Source organism: Eschrichtius robustus, chromosome 15, assembly GCF_028021215.1.
Source record: "Eschrichtius robustus isolate mEscRob2 chromosome 15, mEscRob2.pri, whole genome shotgun sequence".
Classification (NCBI taxonomy): domain Eukaryota; kingdom Metazoa; phylum Chordata; class Mammalia; order Artiodactyla; family Eschrichtiidae; genus Eschrichtius; species Eschrichtius robustus.
This window is the reverse complement of record NC_090838.1, coordinates 13,038,631-13,060,120: the sequence shown is the minus strand read 5'-3', so window position 1 is coordinate 13,060,120 and position 21,490 is coordinate 13,038,631.

The following is a 21,490-nucleotide window of genomic DNA, read 5'->3' as shown; positions in this document are numbered from 1 at the left end:
TCAGTTACAAATTATATTCTTTCCTGAAGTAGCCTTACTTCCACCTCACTCCTTCCTAGATTCAAACAAACAAAATAAAACCAAGGACGATTTTTCAGGTGTACACAACTTCATTTAATATTTCCATCCACTTTATTTGTGGCATAGACAAGTTGAAAACTGAGAATGGCAGTAAAAGTGCAAATGGCCAGTGATATAACAGGTCTAAGCCTGTGGTCCTGTGACCTCATGGTAATATTATTTATCAGACATGCTCTGTATAAAATATATGAGCCAAGAAGGGTGGAACTTAAGGCATGAGGGCATTTAAGAAATTGGAAGAAAAAGTAAGTGTTTGGAAGACAACATTAGAAAATGAAAAGACGCAGGAATTGGAAAAATGGATTTATACTCATTTAAATTCATAAAGAATAATGATAGTAATTTTCTTGTATGGGTAAAGTGCCTTTATTTCAAAAAGCTAAGGGTATTAATCATTACAGAGGAGAGGCATTATGTAAGATAATTATGTTTATCCTGATTTTTTAATCCTATTTTTAAAAATATATGGATAGACAAACAAAATAAAATATTTCCCTAAAGACAAACAGGAAGTTCAAACAGGAAGTTATCACCTAGAATAAAACTGTACAGCAGTTTTTCTGACACATAAAGTGTTTCATTGTATATGTCTGTACTCTTTCTACATGTTTTTCTTTTTTCCTAAAATAAGTGGAAAAATGCAAGACCATGAAGGAGTGATTCCCATGCAATTAGAGGGAGCGTTCCATGCCTCTCTACACAGAAGAGGGATTAAAAGCCCTAGTTTTAATGGACTCAGTTGATCATTTCACCCAGCCCACTCCTGATTTATCTCTGTAATCCATGATTGAATCTAAATTCAGTTTGAAAGATCATTCTTTGCTGTGTCACCAATTTCTCTTAAAATTTGAACAATCCACAATAAAAATTAAAGTCCCTGCTGAATAAATTATAGTCAGAGTTTTGAGTTTCCAGAAGTTTCTTGGAATCTTAGAAATAGTCATAGCAAGCACAGGTGATCTACAGCACTTGCTATGACTATTTAAAAATAGAAAATGCTTTATTCCATTCTTTCCATTCATTCCATGTCTCCTACATTTGGGCCTAACCTATAGATTTATAGCAGTGGTCTTAAGTTGGAAATTTTCACTACTATTGTTAGTGATGACACAAAAGAAATTATGATAGCAGAATTGGACTATATATGGCCCCTGTTCCTTTTCTTTGATGACTTTTTAGGTAGTCCTTTTTGCTAGGCTGTACTCTTTTTTAGTTGTGTGACTAACCACTGCCAATATAATCATGGATTCATATTCTGGAACTTCTGTACTTTGGAGACCATCTGATCCTGAAGGGTCTTCAAAAGCCCTTCCTGCCTAAAGCAGATCTTAATGACTTGTTTCTCCCTTCAATCTCTATTTTCCTTATTATACTTCTTTTGAATTTTTACTCAAACTCAACAGAGAATCTTAGCATATAATTTAAGGGAAAAATAAATATAATGAATTCTACACTCCCTCTGAGACAACCAACAAAAACAAACCCACAGTCTTTACCAAAGTATTTTCACAGTGGAGTTTACATTTTTACCTACTGCCTGAAGGAGGAAAGAAACAGTTTGCTCTCTCAATTTTTAGTGTTCTTATCATATTCCTCCTTTAAAGTTCATGTTACCATCCTAAGGAGGTTCAAGAAGAGAAAGAGTGACCATTGATGACCTTTGATTTTTTTCAGAACGGAGGTTTAGCACCTGTACCATAGTCTCTAGGAGAGTGGATTGTACTGATTTTTTAAAAAGAAAGAAAATGCTCGGTAACCAGTAGTGGTGTTCAGTAGTGCCTGCAGGCTGAATTTCTTTTGATCTCATTCATTATTCATTTATCAGACACCTATTGAGCACCTACTTTGTGTCAGGCAGTGTACTGAGCACTTTATATGCAATATTGTATTTAATAACAACTCTATGAAGTGTGAGATAGGTACTATTATAATCCATTTTACAGATGAGGAGGAAACTGACGCAACATATGTATTAGTACCATCTCCAGATGCCTTCTTCAGTTGGCCTTAATTCCTCCTTTTTCTTTACCCCATTCCAAATAATACTTTGATCTCCCTCTGTAAATTACTACTTTTTTATCCACCTAATACACCTATGCAAGATAAGTGTTGTGTATACCGTGATCATCTTATTTCTCTTCAATAATCTCCCGTTTCCTCCTGAGAAAACTTCAAACCCTAAGTCACGTATTCAGAATCTTCCACTATGTGGCAGACTGCTACCTGGCTGCCTTAACCACAGAGCATCTATTTATTTTTTGGGTGGGGGGAAGCAGGAAGGAAACAGGCTTAGATAAAAGTCTACCTTTCCCAGCATTCCTGCCTTTTCATCTACTGCCTGAAGGAGAACAGAAATAGAAGCCTCCCTCATTTTTTTTCTGTCCTTACTATATTTCTCCTCTAAGTCCATTTTACCATCCTAAAGAGGGAGTGTTCAAGAAGAGAAAAAATGTCCACTGATGATCTTAAATCCAGACATTACTGTCCAGTTCCTTATTTACAACTGCCTACAGAACATCTTCATGTGAATTTCTTACAGATATTTCAGGTTCAACGTGTACAAAATACTTACCTCCCCTTCCCCCCACCCCCCGAACTCCACTGATCTCCCTGTGCACCCTAGCGCTTTGAAGGTGCCCCCTACCAACCCAGTCCTCTAAATCAGAACCTTGGGTATCACCTTCAGCTCCTCCATCTCTCTCATTCCCCATCAAATCATTACTTAAGTCCTATAAATCCCACTTTTTGAATGTCTCTCAAACTCATCCCTCACTGCCACTGTATTAGTTCAGCCTTTCGTCATCTCACTCCTGAGACTTGTTCTTTTTCATTCTCATAACTATTGAAAAAAAAATAAAATCACATCACTCCCTTGAATAAAACCATTAAGTGGTTTCTCACTTTATACAGTAAAAATAAAAATGCACAGCATACGAGACCCTTTATTTTCTAGCTCTTGCATACCCTTCCAACCTCATCTCCTGCTACATCTTTTCACTCTTCTTTGCTCCGTCATACTGTGGAGTTGTACTTCTCAGTACTTTTGCATTTGCTTCTTCTCTTTTCTTGGGAAACTCTTTCCTTTGCCTGGAAGATTTCTATTAATCCATCAAGTTCAGCTAAAATATTATCTCCTGACAGAAGAATCTTTCATTTCCTAGCGCACAGCAGACAGTTTACAGGGTTGTTGTGAAGGTTAACTGAGATAGCATATATGAGAATACAAACTATGAAGCTCTATTTAAACATAAGATACTATGTAATAGCAATTTGTCTATTAATTATTAATACAGGTAGTGGTTGAGGCCATGACACTAGATATGATTGACAAGGGGCAAGTATAGACAGAAGGCATGAGAATGGTAAAACTAGGAATCACCTAAGTTTGGGAAAAGGAATTTGGGAGAGTTTATTGTGCACTTGTTATTCTCATTATATATTTGTTTGCAAACTCCTGGAAAGTAATAGCTGTTTTGCTCATTTTAGTATTTTTTGAGCAGCACTTAGGATATTGCCTTTAAAAAAGTGTTTGTGGGACTAAAATAATGATTGTTAAGGGTTCTTATGTGTATCTAACCCAGCTAAAAGAGAATATGATCCACAGTTAATAAATAAAATATGTTTCAAATATATGCATGTTGGTTGAATTGCTTTAGAAAATATTAATAATTAAGTTAATGATTATGAATTTATGCCCAAATAAACAGCTCCCTGGTCTCTCCTCTAGTCTGAAGAAACAGGTCCTTGGCTACTATCTGTTGCTTGTTTGGACATTAGAACCTAGGAACACCAACTGGGTTTTTAATCCTGGAAGTTTGAACTTGACATGGAGAGAGTTGTGTCAGTTTCTCCATGAGCCAGAAAATTTAATGTGTAAACTTTTCTCATCATGTTTAGCTTTGACCATTTTCTCTGTGTACTGTGGAGGGTTGAATCTTTGATTTCCATAGCATTGATTTGGTTTTCTGTAGTGTTAATTCTGCTCTTTTATGTCCAGTACAGATTTTAATTCTGTTAATACATTTCATATGTTTTCTTTTTCAGCTTTAGCATTTCTGCCTTCATCTCAGTTTGTTATCTCTCTGCTATAGTTCCAGGGGCCATTTCTTTTATCTTTTCTGAAGATGCAAAATAGCTGTCTTCTAAAATTTTCTTCCCTTTCTTATTTTTTAGAAATAAAATTTTCTCATGAGTTTCTAGGGCAGCGTCCTCTTTCCTGGCTTTGCATTTTCAATGCATAGGTACAATATTGTTTTGTTGTTTATCCCTCCTTGGTGAGCACCATTTGATCTAAAATTTTCCAACAGAGTTGAGTTTATATTTACATTAGGTTCTCTCACTATTCAGTGGGTACTGGTAACTTCTCTCAGACCCAGCTTTAAAGGACAGGTAGATATGGCTAGCCATTAGTTCGGTCTACTTTCTTGTAGAAAGGCAAAATATAATTCCAATTTCTTTATTTTTGGTTAAAATTTTATGACTAGTACATCATATCTAATGTGATGAATTTTGAATCCACAGGACATGCATGTCATAATTTTGAAATTATTTAGATTTGGTTAATTATTGAGAGGCTAGTAATTATTACACACTGAAAATCCTTTTTTTAAAAAAATATTATTTATTTATTTATTTTTGGCTGTGTTGGGTCTTCGTTTCTGTGCGAGGGCTTTCTCTAGTTGCGGCAAGCGGGGGCCACTCTTCATCGTGGTGCACGGGCCTCTCACTATCACGGCCTCTCTTGTTGCGGAGCACAGGCTCCAGATGCGCAGGCTCAGTAGTTGTGGCTCACGGGCCTAGCTGCTCTGCGTCATGTAGGATCTTCCCAGACCAGGGCTCGAACCCGTCTCCCCTGCATTGGCAGGCAGATTCTCAACCACTGCGCCACCAGGGAAGCCCGAAAATCCTTTTTAATGTTCCATAAAATGTTGAAATATATTTTAAAAAATCTATAAGCCAAAGAAAGGTAAGTTAACTCAGGATAGAAAAAAAATCTTTTATAACTGTCCCCTATCACCATTTAGGTAAGATGTACTGGGTTGAATAGTATCCCCTCAAAATTCATGTCCATCCCAAACCTCAGATTGTGATGTTGTTTAGAAATAGGTTCTTTACAGGTTAAGATGGGGTCATAATGGATTAGAGTGGGCCCTAAATCCAAAATAACTGGTGTCCTTATAAGAAGAGGAAAGACACAGAGACAGAGAGAGACACACAGAGAGAAAATGTCAGGTGACTCTGGGGGCAGAGATTGGAGTTACGCACAAGCCAAAGAATGGCAGGGATTTCTAGCAACCACCAGAAGCTAGAAGAGAGGCATGAAGCAGATTCTTCCTCAGAGCCCACAGAAGGAACCAACCCTAGTGACAACTTAATTTCAGACTTCTGGCCTCCAGAACGGTTGTTTAAGTCACCCATTCTGTGGTATCTTGTTATAGCAGCCCTAGGAAATTAATAGAGAGGATAACTGCATTTGAATATAGTATTCAGCAGATAGGTCTACAGTAAAGAATATTCTGGCATTGAGATAATAGAAAGATAAATTTTTCTTTTCTACAAATAGACATCTCCCATCCCCCTCTTTTTTTTTTTTTTTCTGTGAAAAATCACTGGATTTTGAATTAAGAGGTAGTAATTCAAGAACCAATTTTGCTACTTGGGAAAACCACTGACGTTCCCTTCATGCCTTGATTTCCTCATTTATAAAAGTAGAGCTCTATAGTTCAAAACTTCAAGATATTGGCCATCCACAAAATTCCAGGCAGTAAGTTAATAGTGCTAATTTACATCTAAGATAGTATTGAGCCAGTTTCTTCCAATTGAAAACCAAATTAAATTCATGGTTTTGAGTTCACTTAAAATAATCTCCTTAGAGACCGTTCATACATCGTTGATGAAAATCAGATTAGGGGCAGTGATCACAGTACCACTGCTAGACCTAGTACAAGTTGGTTTAAGATTTCTCAGGCTAGTTTATAGATGTTCTAATAAAACTGAGTATTAATAACACTGTAGTGTTAAACAATATTTTGAAATTAGACTTATATAGATAACACTTTGCCAATATAATGTTTTTTAAATAGACTTTACTTTTCAGAGCAATGTTAAGTTCACAATACATATAATGTTTTTAGAAACATTCATTGACGGTAGACCTTATTGGTTCTGATTGTGTAGATTGTAATATAGTATCAGAAGTTCAAGCATGTTGATTTTCGATTGGATAAAAATAAGACTAAATAACAGCCTAATTGTATTGGTTCTTAATATAATGTAGACCCTTAACATTCCTGAGGGATGTGTCCTAAGACCTTCCTGACTCCCTATTATATGAATATAACTCTAGGATAAAATTGTTTTGTTGGTAAAGTAAACCATATTGCCTATTTATAGAATATTAAGTGAGACAGTAAATTAAATAAGCACAACAAAGCTAGGTTGAGGTGCAGACACTGGGTGGTCATTTGACCAGATTTATTAATTTAGTTATCAATTACAGCCACCAGCTTCATAGTCATATAAGGTTTACATTTGAGCTTTAGCAAATGACATATTACTGTCATTATAACCTTCAGAGTCATTCACAAATAGATACAGCCCAAAGATTAAATTTATAAAGGCCACATTTTATTAAAATCCTGCTACCTGGAAACATTAAAATGTTCATACATCATTGTATTACTTGAAAAATAAGTGATTGACGTTTGAGATCATGGCCATTTTGAAAGCAATTTGAATCCAATGGATGAGAATCGGTTTTGAAACAGCTAAAATTTACTCTTTGGCTTTTATGAATTAAACAGGCATTTTTAAAAATAAGGTTTTCTAAATACTTCTTAATAGATTGAAGATCTTTCTCCTTAGGAGCTAATAAATCTATTAATCTATGAGAATGGACCATTAATGATATTACTTATGCTTGTACTCTTTGTATCCTAAAAGCTGTGTGAACGATTTGCCACTTAGGCCAGGAGGAAAGAATACAGTAACCCAACTCTATTTATGTCTTTAGAAACTACCAGTGTTCATCTGAGTAGTCTGTATCTCTCCAGCAGCTGTTAAAATAACTTGTAGGGTCACCTTAAAACTAATTAAGGAAGCCTTATTCAGGAACATTAAGGCAGTTAAGACACAATGTCCCTGCTGCTGTCAGGTGAGTATGCTTTCTACTTATTTCTCTGAATATTTCTCTCCTGCTTCTCCCATAGGAAGGATCACACTGTTTCTTGGTGATGCATTTTATTCAAAAATAGTATAAATGAATAGAAAGATGACAAAGAGGAATCTCTTCAGATTGATGACAAAATATTTTTCCATCAGAAAATTGTCCTCTTTAGTAGTTATGGTGATACTCTTCTGTGGGGTGAACTGGAGCTGGGGCAAGTAACAGGCTGTGGTAGTAGTTTCTGACCAGATCCTAGATCTGGAATTAGGGTAGAATACAGTCGTCCCTTGGTATCTATGGGGGACTGGTTCCAGGACCCCCGTGGATATTAAAATTCATGGATGCTCAAGTCCCTTATATAAAATGGCTTAGTATTTGCATATACCCTATGCATATCCTCCCATATAATTTAGATCAGCTCTAGACTACTTTTAATTCTGAATACAATGTAAATACTATGTAAATAGTTGTAAATATGGTGTAAGTGCTATGTACATAGTTGCCTGTTCGGCTTTTTGGAACTTTCTGGAATTTCCCCCCCAATATTTTTGATCCTCAGTTGGTTGAAGCTATAGATGTGGAACCCATAGATACTAAGGGCCCACTGTAGAATCTTTTAAATGAGCCTGAGCAGGGCAAGATCTTCTCAAACAAAGATCTCCTGACTCACCAATTTGTACCACCAAATGAGGAATTTTAGGATGGATTGGCAGATTTCCACCAACGAGTCAGATTACAGGGCATTGCTAAATTTGGATAGCTGTAACATTTCCTACTTATTCTTCAAGTTCTTGTTCAAATACCGTGAAGACTTCCCTGATTAATCTATTCCAGAGTGATAGTTCTTCTTTTCAGTTTTCATTAGACTTAAGATGCATGGAATAATCAATGAAATACCACCAAGACACATAGTTTTCCTTTTAGATTTTAATATCCAACTATATTTTAAAGCTACTTAGTGCAGAAGCTGTGTCTTGTATCTCTACTTTGATTCATTCAAAATGCCAAATTCCTGATTCATAATAAAGCTTGGCAATTATTTGGTGGATTAATTTCCTCTATCTCTTTAGTGTTCATTCTCAGTGGGTTATTTTTCTGTGATTTTACTATCTAGAAGAATTAAAATTCAGTTGAGCATTCTGATAATTGGAAAGATTATTTTTATAACAATAATGATTCTGTTTCATAATTGGTATAGTAAGTGTGATACATAATTTTCTGTTTACAGAACCCCAAATAATGAAAAACAGTTGTTTTTATACTGATTTTAAGAGAAAACTTAACATCTTACATCAGGTGATTATATTTCTTATTATTCAATATAGGTTTGCACCATATGTAGTGGAATATATTATAAAGGAATTTAAACAAGAAGTGACTTAGTGCTTGAATTAATTTCCGTGAATGCCATGTGATTAGATTTATGAAAGAAAGAGGACATTATATTTGACAAAAGGGAGTTTCTAGATTTATTTGACTGGGCAATAGTGTTTACAATTGGCATTGGACACTGGAACCAAACCATCTTTTAGCAACCAGTATAATCATTTGCAAGCCAAGAAAATGTTTCTATTCTTCCTTACGTATTGATAGATGTCTCTTCCTCCTTCTTCCTTCTCCTTCTCCTTCCTCCTCCCCTTCCCCTCCTCCCCCTCCCCCACCCTCCTCCCCCTCCTCCCCCTCCTCCTCCTCCTCCTCCTCCTTCTCCTCCTTCTTCTTCTTCCTCCTGCCAAATGAAAGTTGTGCTAGACTATTTTTTTCTCTGACTGTTCCTTGGACCTGATCATAGCTTTTCAAGGCCTTTGTAAAAGTTTAAATGGTTTTTCCCTTTTATACTTTCTAAAGGAAATGTCATATATTTTAACATTTTGCAAGTGATTGTCTATGTGTAGGTTATACTTGTTGATCTAAAACAAATAGACAGCCAGTTATTTTTCCAGCAAAGATGGGTTTATTCAGGATCTACAGAGAATTGCAATTGAGGTCTGCAACCATGGTGAGCCACGTACAAGTGCTTGCACAAGCCAGGGGGAGGAGAACTCTTTTATAGAGGGGAAAAGTTGGGAGGGCTACAGTAAACAGAGTCCATGGCTTTTCATTGGCTGAGTTGTTGCCAGGAAAGAAGAGGAGGAGTTTTTCTTCTTCCTGTTGGGCTCTGCTGTTGTCATATGGTGTGAGAATTCCCCCTTCTGGTCTCCTGAGTCTATTTAATTTAGGTTTCTGTTTATTAATTTTTCATATTTTTCCCTTTTAATCAAGATTTTTCTCTAAAAGCATCACTGATCAAGAGTCAGGTTTTCCAGTTCCAGCGGCTTTTTGTCCCTCAATGCCAGGAAGGGCCTTTCCTGAGTGTTCTGTGTCTTGTCAGAGGGAAAGTACACAGATGGGAAACATATTGAAGTCACATCTGAGTAACAAGGAGGGGTAGGAGGGACAACCTCTCAGGCACTTTTTATCGAAAGTCCATATGTTATCAAGAGCATAGGCATTGGAGAGCATCTGAAGCGTTATGTTATCATCAAAGGTTTGGTGACAAAATTCTAAGAGGCATGGTTCAGATATCTTGGGAAATCTGTCTCATCAGATGTTATCTAGTTTATTTCTGGAAAATCTTTACTTTCAGGTCACCAGATGATGTGCAGATCCAGGTAGATTTCAGCACTTTCTTTAGGTGTGTCATATAAATCCAAGAATCTATTCCTTGGAGTTTGGTAGCACAAGGGATGATTAGCAGTACCTGATAGGAGCCTTTTCAGCAAGATTGAAGGAAGTTCTTCTGGAGGTGTCTTTTCCAGTAGATGAAATTTCCAGTGGGTCACAATATTAGCTGTGGGTCAAAAGAAGCAGGAGCCAAGTGCATTGGGCATCCTGTGACTATCTCAAAGGGTGAGTGTTTATGAGTTCCAACAGTGGTGGATCGGAGATTTAGAAGGACCAGTGGCAATGCTTCTGGCCAGGGTATTAGGAGGGCCTCTACAAATTTTGCCAATGGTGTCTTAATAATGCTGTCAGTTTATTCAACTAACAGGATTTAGGGTGTTAAGTGCAATAAAATACTGTAAAACTGGCCAAACAGTGAAGACTTGTCAAAGCACCTGACCAGGAAACTGGATTCCTCAATTATTATGAAGTTCAAGAGGAATTCCCCAAGCAGGGATAATTTTTTCCAAAAGAACTTTATCCACAGAAGAGGCAGTAACCTGTCTGCAAAGGAAGGCTTCAGTCCAGCATGAAAACATACACACGTGATTAAAATACATTTATATCCATGTGATGGAGGAAGTTGTATGAAATCCATTTGCTAGCCCTCTAGCAAGTGATTCTGTTTCATAATTGGTATAGTAAGTGTGATACATAATTTTCTGTTTACAGAACCCCAAATAATCTTCAACTCCAGCAAATGAAGGCCCCTAAATGAAACCAAAACCCTCCTAGTTTCTGCTCTTTCCTGCTATTGAGCTCCATTTCTTTTTCCAACTAGAAGTCTAGTGCAATAACATTTAGCAATTTCTTCAATGCAATATACTTAAACCAAACTCCTAGCCTTTACCCTTGTGATATATCGTCAAACAAGTTACAGCCTCTCCCCCTTCTCTCTTCTTTTAATGGTGTCTCTATTTTCCTAATCACCTGAACTTGAAACTTTGGACTCATTGCTGACTCTTTACCTCCACAACAGCACAACAGTAATTAAATTCTAATCATATTTTTAAAAAAATATCATTCCCATTTTGTTCCTTCTCATTCCTATGGTTGATGCTCAAATACAGATCCTTAATATTTCTAGGTGTATGGCAATAGCCTCTTAACTAATTTCTGCTAGGGACAGCATTCTCTCCCACTTGTTTCTAATTCATCCTAAATGCAGCCACTAGGTGAATTTTTCTGAAAGGCTATTTTAAATACCTCTTTCTCCTGAAGCAAACCCACAAATATAGTCTTCCCTATAGCATGAAGTTCACACTTTCTTTTAAGCCTGGCATTCAAGGTTCTGAACACCCTGACCTCAAGTCTCTTTCCTGTCTATCTTCTTTTACCCCCTTACAAAACCACTCTCTCTCGAAAACACCTGTTTACTCACTATTGCTCAATTATATCTTACACTTTTATTTATGCCTTTGTTCATGCTCTTGTTCTCATCTGGAATATATTTTACTATTCTGTTTATATCCAAATCATAAATATTCTCTATGATGCCTTATACCCATTCTAATCCTTAATAACTCAATTCTTTTAAACCACAGTATATATTATTTATATAATCTATTTATAATTACATATAAAAAATTTCAAACCTTTATATTGTTATTAAACTTTTTTGTTATTAATTCCTTGTCTCTGTGTCATAACTTCTTTGTATGGCACCTGGCACAATGTTGAATATATAATAGATACTCAGTACTTAATGTCTGTTCCATTGAGTAAAAACTGGTTCCCAGAGTAAATACCTTTGAGTCCTTAGGAATGAGGGTCTTATTTGGCTGTATTTAGGAAAACCATTAAAAATACTCTAAATGATAACAATTGATGAAGAGAAAATCAGGATATAGTCACAAAAGTGCTAAGCTAATTATTCTTAAATGAGAATTAATACATAAACATATGTTATAGACACTTGAAAAAGCAGACTTAATAGTGTATTTGAGAAACAGAGTGATAGCTATATATCAGTGAAGATATTTGGAAATATCCAATGGTATATATTTTAGTCTCTTTTCCTTTTATATTAAATCTAGAGAGAAAATGAAAAAGAATTATTTCCCATGGAGCTCTCTGTAAAACAAAGGGGGAAAAATGAGCAATTTGACAAATCAATGAAAATCTAGAAGTTGGGAAATCCCCTTAAATGATTTTTTAAAGGATTATCTAAGGATTCTTATTCTAGAATGGTTAAAGAAGTGAATGGGTTACTGTTAATAATTATAATGCTTATATAGAATTTGTCATGTGTAAGGCACTGTTCTATGTGTTTTACATATAGAATATAAAATCCTACACATATAGAATCATAAAATCCTATAACCACCACAAGGGGCAAGTACTATTACTAATATTCTCATCTTACAGTTGAAGAAATTGAGGCACAGAGGGTTAAAGAGTTTACCCCAAGGTCAAACAGATAGTAAGTTATGGCACCAGGATTCAAATCTAGGCAGTTTACTTCCAGAATCAACACTTTTTTCTTTCTTTTTTTTAAAAAATGGAAATAAGACATACATACAGAAAAATATCATTCATAAATGTACAACACAATGAATTATCACAAAATGAACAAACTTCCCAGGTAAAGAAGTAGAGAACTGAAGCATGAGGAGAACTTCTGGGGTAGAGAGTCTATAATCCTATGTTCTTAACTACTCTCTATATCGCCTCTCAATAGATTTCTGGACATTACTCTCCACCTTAAAGTTCTTACTATGATTTCAGTTGAAGTTGATTTAAATTTATAGTGGTCATTCTTAAAAAGCAATAGAAAATAACAAAAACAACAAAAAACCAAAAAAGCCTGAAATGTGATGTTAGTTTCTTGCCAGAGTTTGAATACTTTTTTTTTAATTAATAAAGCCAAAAATCATTTTGTAATTCTACTGGATCTCTGGTAAAGTAAAGTAAAGGCACACTTCTGAGCAGCACAGTTAATGCAGTTTTGACTATATGCAAACCCTAATGCTCTTGTTGTAGGTCTGTACTAAAGGACAAGGGCTACAGAAAGGGTTAACGGTGAATGATGTCACAGTTCTGTTTCTAGTCTTCTATTTGTCAGCCCCCAGTACCAAACTATCCTGCAGACGCTTGAGCTATTCCTTTTGGAGTTTAAACTGACACAGTCGCTTTCTACTTTGAAGTTCCTGACAAAGTTTGACCTTGTATCAATACTTCATGGATACGTAATTATGGTTTGAGACAATTAGTGTATAGATCAAATCCAATGGAAGAGGTCTTTTCTTCAATGGCATGCAGAAGTTAAAATATTGTCTTTTCTGAAAAAATTATTATTACCAGAGAGGAGTTTGGAGAGTAAAAAGTGGAGAAGATGGTGCAGCTATTACGTTGCTTTGCAAGTAGAAGGCGATTCAACAGGGAGACACATATATATTTAAGTATTCATGACTACAAGAAGAGGATGACATTCAATACAGCGTTGAGCACATATTCTGTACTAAATATTGTTTGAATTGAAATAAGGTGTTTTTTTTGTGTTTGTTTTCACCCAGCAGAGATTTTATAAGCAAAAACCAAAGAAAACCTCTGTGCCTTTTTGTACATTATTATTGAACATTAAATTGTTACAAAACATGGATGCTCATAGATCATATTAAACTTAAGTTCTATTGACAATCCTTTGATTCCTTATAGTATTTTTATATTGGAGAACACACATACTTATTTTTCCTAATTAGAGCTTGGAAATATATGGTCACACTGCTTCTGCTTCTGCTTCTCCTTCTCACCTTTTAGTTTTTCACATATAAAAAAAGGATCATCCCAATCATGATTACTGTGGTTCTGTCTTTGCTTAGCTAACTATTATGTACCAAGCCCAGCCCCTGCCCTGTTTCTCTATCTTCTGAAAAGATGGCATTGTTACTGTATTCAGTAGCCCATATCCTGTATCTATGTTTTTCCAGGCTATTGTCCACGATCTGAACTACATAACTTTTAAGAGAGTCACCTCTAGAGTCCCTCTGCGTGGTCTCCAGAAATCATGGGCTTAGCTTTTGGAAGCTGATACATAACTGTAGTAAGTGGGTGATTAGCATGACTGGCCTCAGGCACAGTTGTAAAACAAGTGACATTTTGCAACTTTCCTTTCTATTCATAATTAAGTACCATGTAAAACAAATACAGTCAGTACCCTACATATGAACCTTCAAGTTGCGAACTTTCAAAGATGCAAATGTGCGTTCGCACATCCAATCACGTAAGTTAGCTCACGTGTCTGGCGTACATCGTCACGTGCGTGCATCCTCTACAAGTTGTTGTGCTTTTGTGTACTTTCCTGTATGGTATGCAGAGAGTACAGTAAGACAGTATCTTTATATCAAGCCCAGGATGTCCGGAAGCAAGCATAAAAGCAGCAGTGATATAGCTGGTACTGCTAAGAAGCACCAGCTGTTGTACTGTAGTGTACTACTGTACTTTTCAAGGTACTGTACTGTAAAGATTAAAAATGTTTTCTTTATTTTTTGTGTTTGTTTTTTATGCATTATTTGTGTGAAAAGTATTATAAACCTATTACATACAGTACAGTACTCTATAGCTGACTGTGTTAGTTGGGTACCTAGGCTAACTTTGTTGAACTTACGAACAAATTGGACTTATGAAAGCACTGTCGAAACAGAACTTGTTTGTATGTAGGGAACTTACTGTATTATTATGTATAAAATGCATATGTGTCAGATAACATTACAAAACTAAACATGTATTCTTGCCCTACTTTGTTTCTCATAGGGTATAGTTATCTATGAGAAACTTTTAAAAATTGGGGAAAAGATTGCTTTAATAGAATTGTGTGACAACATACTGCCATGGGCAACTAACTGCCTCTCCCCATGTCCTAAAGTTACATTTCCTCCCCATTTTCTGTGATTCTTGGCTCTCTTTTTCAAGACTCCTTCAAAAAACTGCTCAAGGGAGTCATGGCCTTGGTCACATTTTTATATAATTAATTCTCCTCTTATGATATCCACTAATGTATAGAACATGCTGAACTCAGTTATGAAAAGCGTGCTCAACTGATTCATTACAATTGGAGAAATTCTGGGGCATATATCACATTTATAATAGGTATGTTACTATATTATAGACTGTATTTAGATTTGGTTTTTAAAAATATCACTCAGTTTCTTCTAGATCCTAGTTGTTTTATATCCTGACTGGGTAGCTCTTCCTGTAGCCAGGCCCCTTGGGTTAATGACTTTCCTAATTAGTTCATCTTTACTTCTATATCTCAGTCCAGTGCTAGAGCTATTTCTATACTTCCTTTATCTCTGAGAAAGCAGAGCTCTATTTTTTTGGACCTTAGGTCATTTTTTCTTTTCTAGTTGAAACAGAATCTAGGCTGTCTAAATTCTGTTTCTCAAGGCCCAGTTCAATTCTTCCCTCTGTAAAATCTCTTGCCTTCCTATCTAGAACTCATTTCCTCCTTCACTGAATTCCTTATAGTATCTATTTCTTAATACTGCTTATTTTATATATCACTCACTTGGTATATATTCAACACAACAATTAGAAAAATATTATTATCTATTGTATGGTAGGTCCCATGCTATACACTGGAAACACGAAGTTCAACAAGGTAACTGTTCTAAGTGTCAAGGAGCTAATAATTTAGTGGAGTAGATTGTATATACACAACCAACCATTATGTAATTTTATAAGTATTACAATAGAAGTCTGAAATGGTGGGGACATGGATAAAAATTGATTAGTATGGAGAAGAAAGGGAGTTTTATTAAAAATTACAGCTCATAGGAATGGAATGAATGAATGTATCCTTCAAGAATAAGCTTTTGGGCACCATTTCTTCCTGAGAACCTTCCCTAAGCTTCCAGACTAGGTTTGGTCCTCTTTCTTCAGTGCTTGGATATTCCTCTACTGTAGCACTTATCCTATTATATTGTAATGAACTCTATATGTCTGTTTCTCCTACTATACTGTAAATTTCTTGAAAAAAGACTGTCAATTTTGAATATCTAATACCTAACACAGTGCCTGGTACATAATAGATAATCAATAGATGTCTTAAAAACTGAACAACAAAAAGAAAACATGAGTATCTGGGGAATTGTAAGCAATTTGGTGAGGTAGAATGTGAGAGGCATGGGAGAAGGGAAAGAAGTTGCTGGAGATCAGGCTAGAAAATAGACTAGCACAAAGTTGTGAACGACCTGATTAACTAGGCTACATAATGGGCCATGTAGTGTTAGATTTATATGCATATTTATCTTTTTATATGCATATTTCTGGCCAGAATGCATTTTTTAGAGACAAAGATTACATTTTACATGTCATAGCATTTACTTCAGTACGAGGCATACTTTCTTGCAGATAATAGATATTCATTCAGCAAGTCAAAGGATGATTAAATCATCAGATGAGAGCATTTACTTAAGGTACTTTGAAAACTGTTATTATTTAGTTGTCAATGATTATTGATTGACAGTAAGCAGTGACTAAACTCTGCCGTAAATAATGATAGAAGGATTCTTTTGATCCATTATTTTCCTCTGAAATGAACCTATTGCCATTCTGAAATCATAGAGCCATAAGCAAACTTAAAATATTGAGAAGTACAGTTACTTTTTTGTATTTGGCAAATTTTGGGGCTCTTCCCTCATGAAAAATGATCAAATGAGATGAAAACAAATTAACATAGTTTTTTTGTTTGTTTGTTTTGTTTTGTATTAATAAAGTTTTCACACTGTGTCTTGGCACCAATATAGAGTCTGTCAAATTTCCTCTCTTTGACCTTAGCCAGACTAGAAAGAAAAAACTGCTTGGCTTGCTAAGGCTACAATTCTGTAGTGAGAATTGATTTATACAGTAATGTCTCTAAAGTACTGTGAAATAGAGTTTGATTCAATACTATGCTTGTAACTGTTTAACAACTGGCTTTCTAGAAAGAAAAAAAAAAAACTCCCTAATTTGTAGTATTTGCTGATTTTAGCAATTTAAATAGAAATACTTCCATCATGGCCTACTCCAAGCTACCCACAGGAAATGACTGACATTTGGGGTTGGGAAGAGATGCCAGTGTTCAATTCATTAAACTGTAGGAGCCAGTATAACCTTGCTAGTGTGATGTTAATAATAACTATCATAACTTAAGAAATGTTTAATGAATATCTATTTACACAGCCAACTCTCTTCTAAATGCCTTATGTGGTGTATTTCATTTAGATCACACAACAGCCTATGAGGTAGGTTCTACTTTATAATTCCCATTTATAGGAAAATGTGTCTCAGAAAGGTTAAGTAATTTGCTCACATTACACAGCTAGGAAGAAGTGGACCATAGCTTCAAACATAGACAATTTGACTCCAGAACCTACTCACCTAAATATTATTCTATTTTGCTTTCAGGATAAAAAATTATGTTTAGCATAGTTTTATGTTAAATGTATTTTGTATTTAATGTAAATGTATGTAATTCCTTCAAAATTTGAAGTAAGTTGTAGTTCTATGAATTTGCCATGTCCAGCTAAATATTTATTATGCAACCAACCAAAACAAAGTGACTAATCTCAGCAGAAAAACTATACAAAAGGAGAAAGCAATCTAAGTAATTACAAGTTTGTATGATAAAAATCATAGACATTTTGCTATCTCAAAATTTTGAAAAGATTCTTGTGACAGTTTAATTGAAAAGAATTCACAATTAATTTTTAAAAGAGGTGTTATTTACAGTTGCATGAATTCCAAAATAATACAGACTCTTGCTTTTATTTCAGCAGCAAAGAATCTTTTAATTGATGCTGAAATTTATTAGACCATCAGATGAGTGTTGGAAATAGTTGAACATTTCCAGCCTCCCCCGCCCTGGTTTTCCAACACTGAGGGCTCAGGTAAATGATTATTTTTGAATAGCTAAATATGCAAAAAATATAATAGTACATTAATGAAATAATATTTAGAACTAAAGAAAGGGGAGCAGATGAAACTATGGATGTCTAAACATACAACATGGCTGTAAACTGCAAGGACTTCAGAAGATTTAAGTAAGGCCTGACATTACACTTTAGGCAAATGAACCAGCATAGGCGCAAGACCTGGAATTGTGAAAGGGCTTTATATATTCGACGAATGGTGAGAAGCTTAGTGCTGCAGGAAAGCTAGTTGTGTTGTGGAAGTATACAGAAGCTGAAAAAACAGTTTGGAGATGAACTAGGAAGAACTTTTTTTTTTTTTAACTTATTTATGGCTGTGTTGGGTCTTCGTTTCTGTGCGAGGGCTTTCTCTAGTTGCGGCAAGCGGGGGCCACTCTTCATCGCGGTGCGCGGGCCTCTCACTATCGCGGCCTCTCTTGTTGCGGAGCACAGGCTCCAGACGCGCAGGCTCAGTAACTGTGGCTCACGGGCCCAGTCGCTCCGCGGCATGTGGGATCCTCCCAGAGCAGGGCTCGAACCCGTGTCCCCTGCATTGGCAGGCAGATTCTCAACCACTGCACCACCATGGAAGCCCCAACTATGAAGAACTTTGCATGTCAAATTAGAGAGCTTGTATTTTATTCTGTATGTATCAAACAGTCAAAAGAAGTTCTTAAGTCAGGAAACATTGTAACAAAGTGATTAATATTTTAAGAAGAAAAGTCTCATGGTAGTGGTGGGTAGAAGTGGAGGGGAGACTAGTAACAAGATCATTCTTTTTACTATTCTCAGCAGGAGATGATGAGGGCCTGAAATAAAGCTGAAACATTATGGATAAAGAATAGAAGATTAATTCCTGGGTTATATTTGATATAGAATTAACAATATTTGATGAATGTCTACATAGGGATTGGGTGATGGGGACAGACTGTAAAAGAGAGAAAAAATTAAGGATAACACTAAGAGTCTCTAGTTTAGGAGAGTGGGTAGATAATGATGTCATTAATGAAAATTGAAAATAAGGAGGTGATTTAAAGCTTAAAGTATTTGCTTATACATTGTCTCATTTAAGACCATTTTATTGTTACAGTTGTTGCTCTGCTGAAAGGTTAATTGCATATGTGGATATACAGAGCACCGTGGTTTTCTGAAATACTTTTCCAACTAGAACTTCTTAGTGACTTGATAAAAATTGCTTTTTGTGTTATTTATAGCAATATTTATTTTAAATATTTTTAGTAAGTGATATTTCCCTCTTTAACCCCTGTATTTTGTTTAAATTTTTTTAAGTAAATTTTTTATTTTTATTTTTATTTATTTTTGGCTGTGCTGGGTCTTTGTTGCTGCGCGTGGGCTTTCTCTAGTTACTGCAAGCGGGGGCTACTCTTCGTTGCGGTGCGCGGGCTTCTCATTGCAGTGGCTTCCCTTGTTGCGGAGCACGGGCTCTAGAGCGTAGGATCAGTAGTTGTGGTGCACAGGCTTGGTTGCTCCGTGGCATGTGAAATCTTCCCGGACAGGGCTCGAACCCGTGTCCCCTGCATTGGCAGGCAGATTCTTAACCACTGTGCCACCAGCGAAGCCCTGGTTTAAATATTTTTGTTAGTTGTTCTTATTAAGTGTTTAAATGTATTTGATTATCTTGTCAGTCTGAAGTAAAGTTTTAGTTTGAGTGTATTTATTCATCATTTACATGCTTTATTAAAAGACATAAGAGAGAAAAACTGTCCTGTCGAATATCTGGTCTTACCATGAAATTTAAATGACATTAATACTGGTAATATTTAAAGTCAGTTTTTGGCTCTATGTTGGTATGATCTCAAGCAAGTCTCCATTTTAACATATAAAATCAAAACCAAAACAAGAAGCTTAAGACACCACAAAATCCATTTGGATTGGTAAAGGTATAGTAACAGTAATATAATTACATTTTTTCTCATTAACTGAAGTTAACTGAGGCACTGGGGATGTAAAAATGAATAGATCTTTGCCCTGATTAACACAGAGTCTGTTAGAGGGGATGTAAACAACTCAATACAATGTTGTAAGTGTTATAGTATAGTTGAAAATTAAGTTCTGCAGGAACACAGATGAGGATACAAATAATTTTGCCTGCGGTTTGGATAGGGCAGGGATGAGGTAGAGCTTTCACAGCGGAGGTAGCTTTTGGGTAGAACCCTTTTAGGCTAAATAGGAATTTGTCAGATGGAGAAAGAGAAGGGCATTGAGAACATGCATGAAAAGACAAGAAAATAACAAACAGTCTCGTGTAGGCAGCACAGGGCAAATTGTAAAAAGAGATGAAGCCAAAAAAGTTAAGGTAGGATCTAGTTGTGAAGATCTGCCATACCGTGCTAAGGATATTAGACTTCAGGCATCCTGTGGTACTGAGTGAATTTCTGACTTAACTCTAACGGCAGCTTTTGTCATATTTTAAGTATGAGGTTTATCTCATTCTTTCATTCCTTCAGAGCTGAACTGTAATAGGACACCAAGCTGAAAGGAATGACAGGTGCTGGCCTTAAAGCTCAGTTTACTGTTTTTTAAGGAGGTAGGAGTGTTCTAAGGAAGGGCAGGTAAAGTGCTATAGAAAAATGTGACATTTGAAATGGGCCTTGAAGAGTAGGGAAGATTTGAACGTCTCATTTATATTTTGATTAAGATGAGTTGAAGATACAATTTCTTGCATTTCTCATTTGCAAGGTAGCATTTTAAAAATAAAGGAAAAACACACATAGTTTCAATAGGCATTGATTAAAATGACAGTGGTCATTAATGTGATGTTGAAATAAGTAAGTGCAAGAAAAGACTTCTTTTCCTGTCTTCATTGCTATGTTTCTTCAGGAAAAAAAAAAAAAAAACCCATACATTTCTGTACACTTAAGAGCATCTTAGACATAGTTCTCAAACAATTGTTGAATTAAACTGAAAACTTCTGGGTTTATTTGAATTCTAGTCCTTAAACAACACATAATTTTAAAATAATGGTGTGATAGAGATTTAAAAAATAGTGTGTTCTGGGGAAAACTAGCAAGATGAGAAACAAACACCAAGTTACAGATCAATCTAGAATCACAAAGCTATGGCATTTCCTATACAGATAGAAAGCTTATTTCCAATGTTATGTTAATGTACCAGTTACATCCACCTTGGCTATGCAAGTCAGTCTAGAGGCTGATTAAAGCATAGAACAGAGTGCATTCGAATAGAATGTAGACCTGCGGAAAATCTGGGATAAAAAAACAATGGAACTAAAGATATATAGAAGCAGCACTTCGAGAACTCCCTGAGGTATAATCTGAGCCACTGCCACATTCTTATTTACAGCACTGATGAAGTGCTTATACTGTAAGGCTTTCAACAAATTTAAGTAAACATTTCTCTGGAGGAATTCACAGCCAAAGTAATGCCTAGAATTGGAATCACAGCATATCTAAGTATTTACAAGACAGGAGGCTGATGAACATTTTTTTACCTAAAGTATTATCCCAGTCATATTTTGCCATTTATACACTTATGGGTTATGAAATTAGGATTCCTGTTGCACATTATTGCAGTCCTTATAATTTTTTTTTTTTTTAACCAGGGAACATACAACTTATCAACTTTGAAACAATCATCAAGGGGACTGATGTTTTCGATTACTGAGCAGTAATTG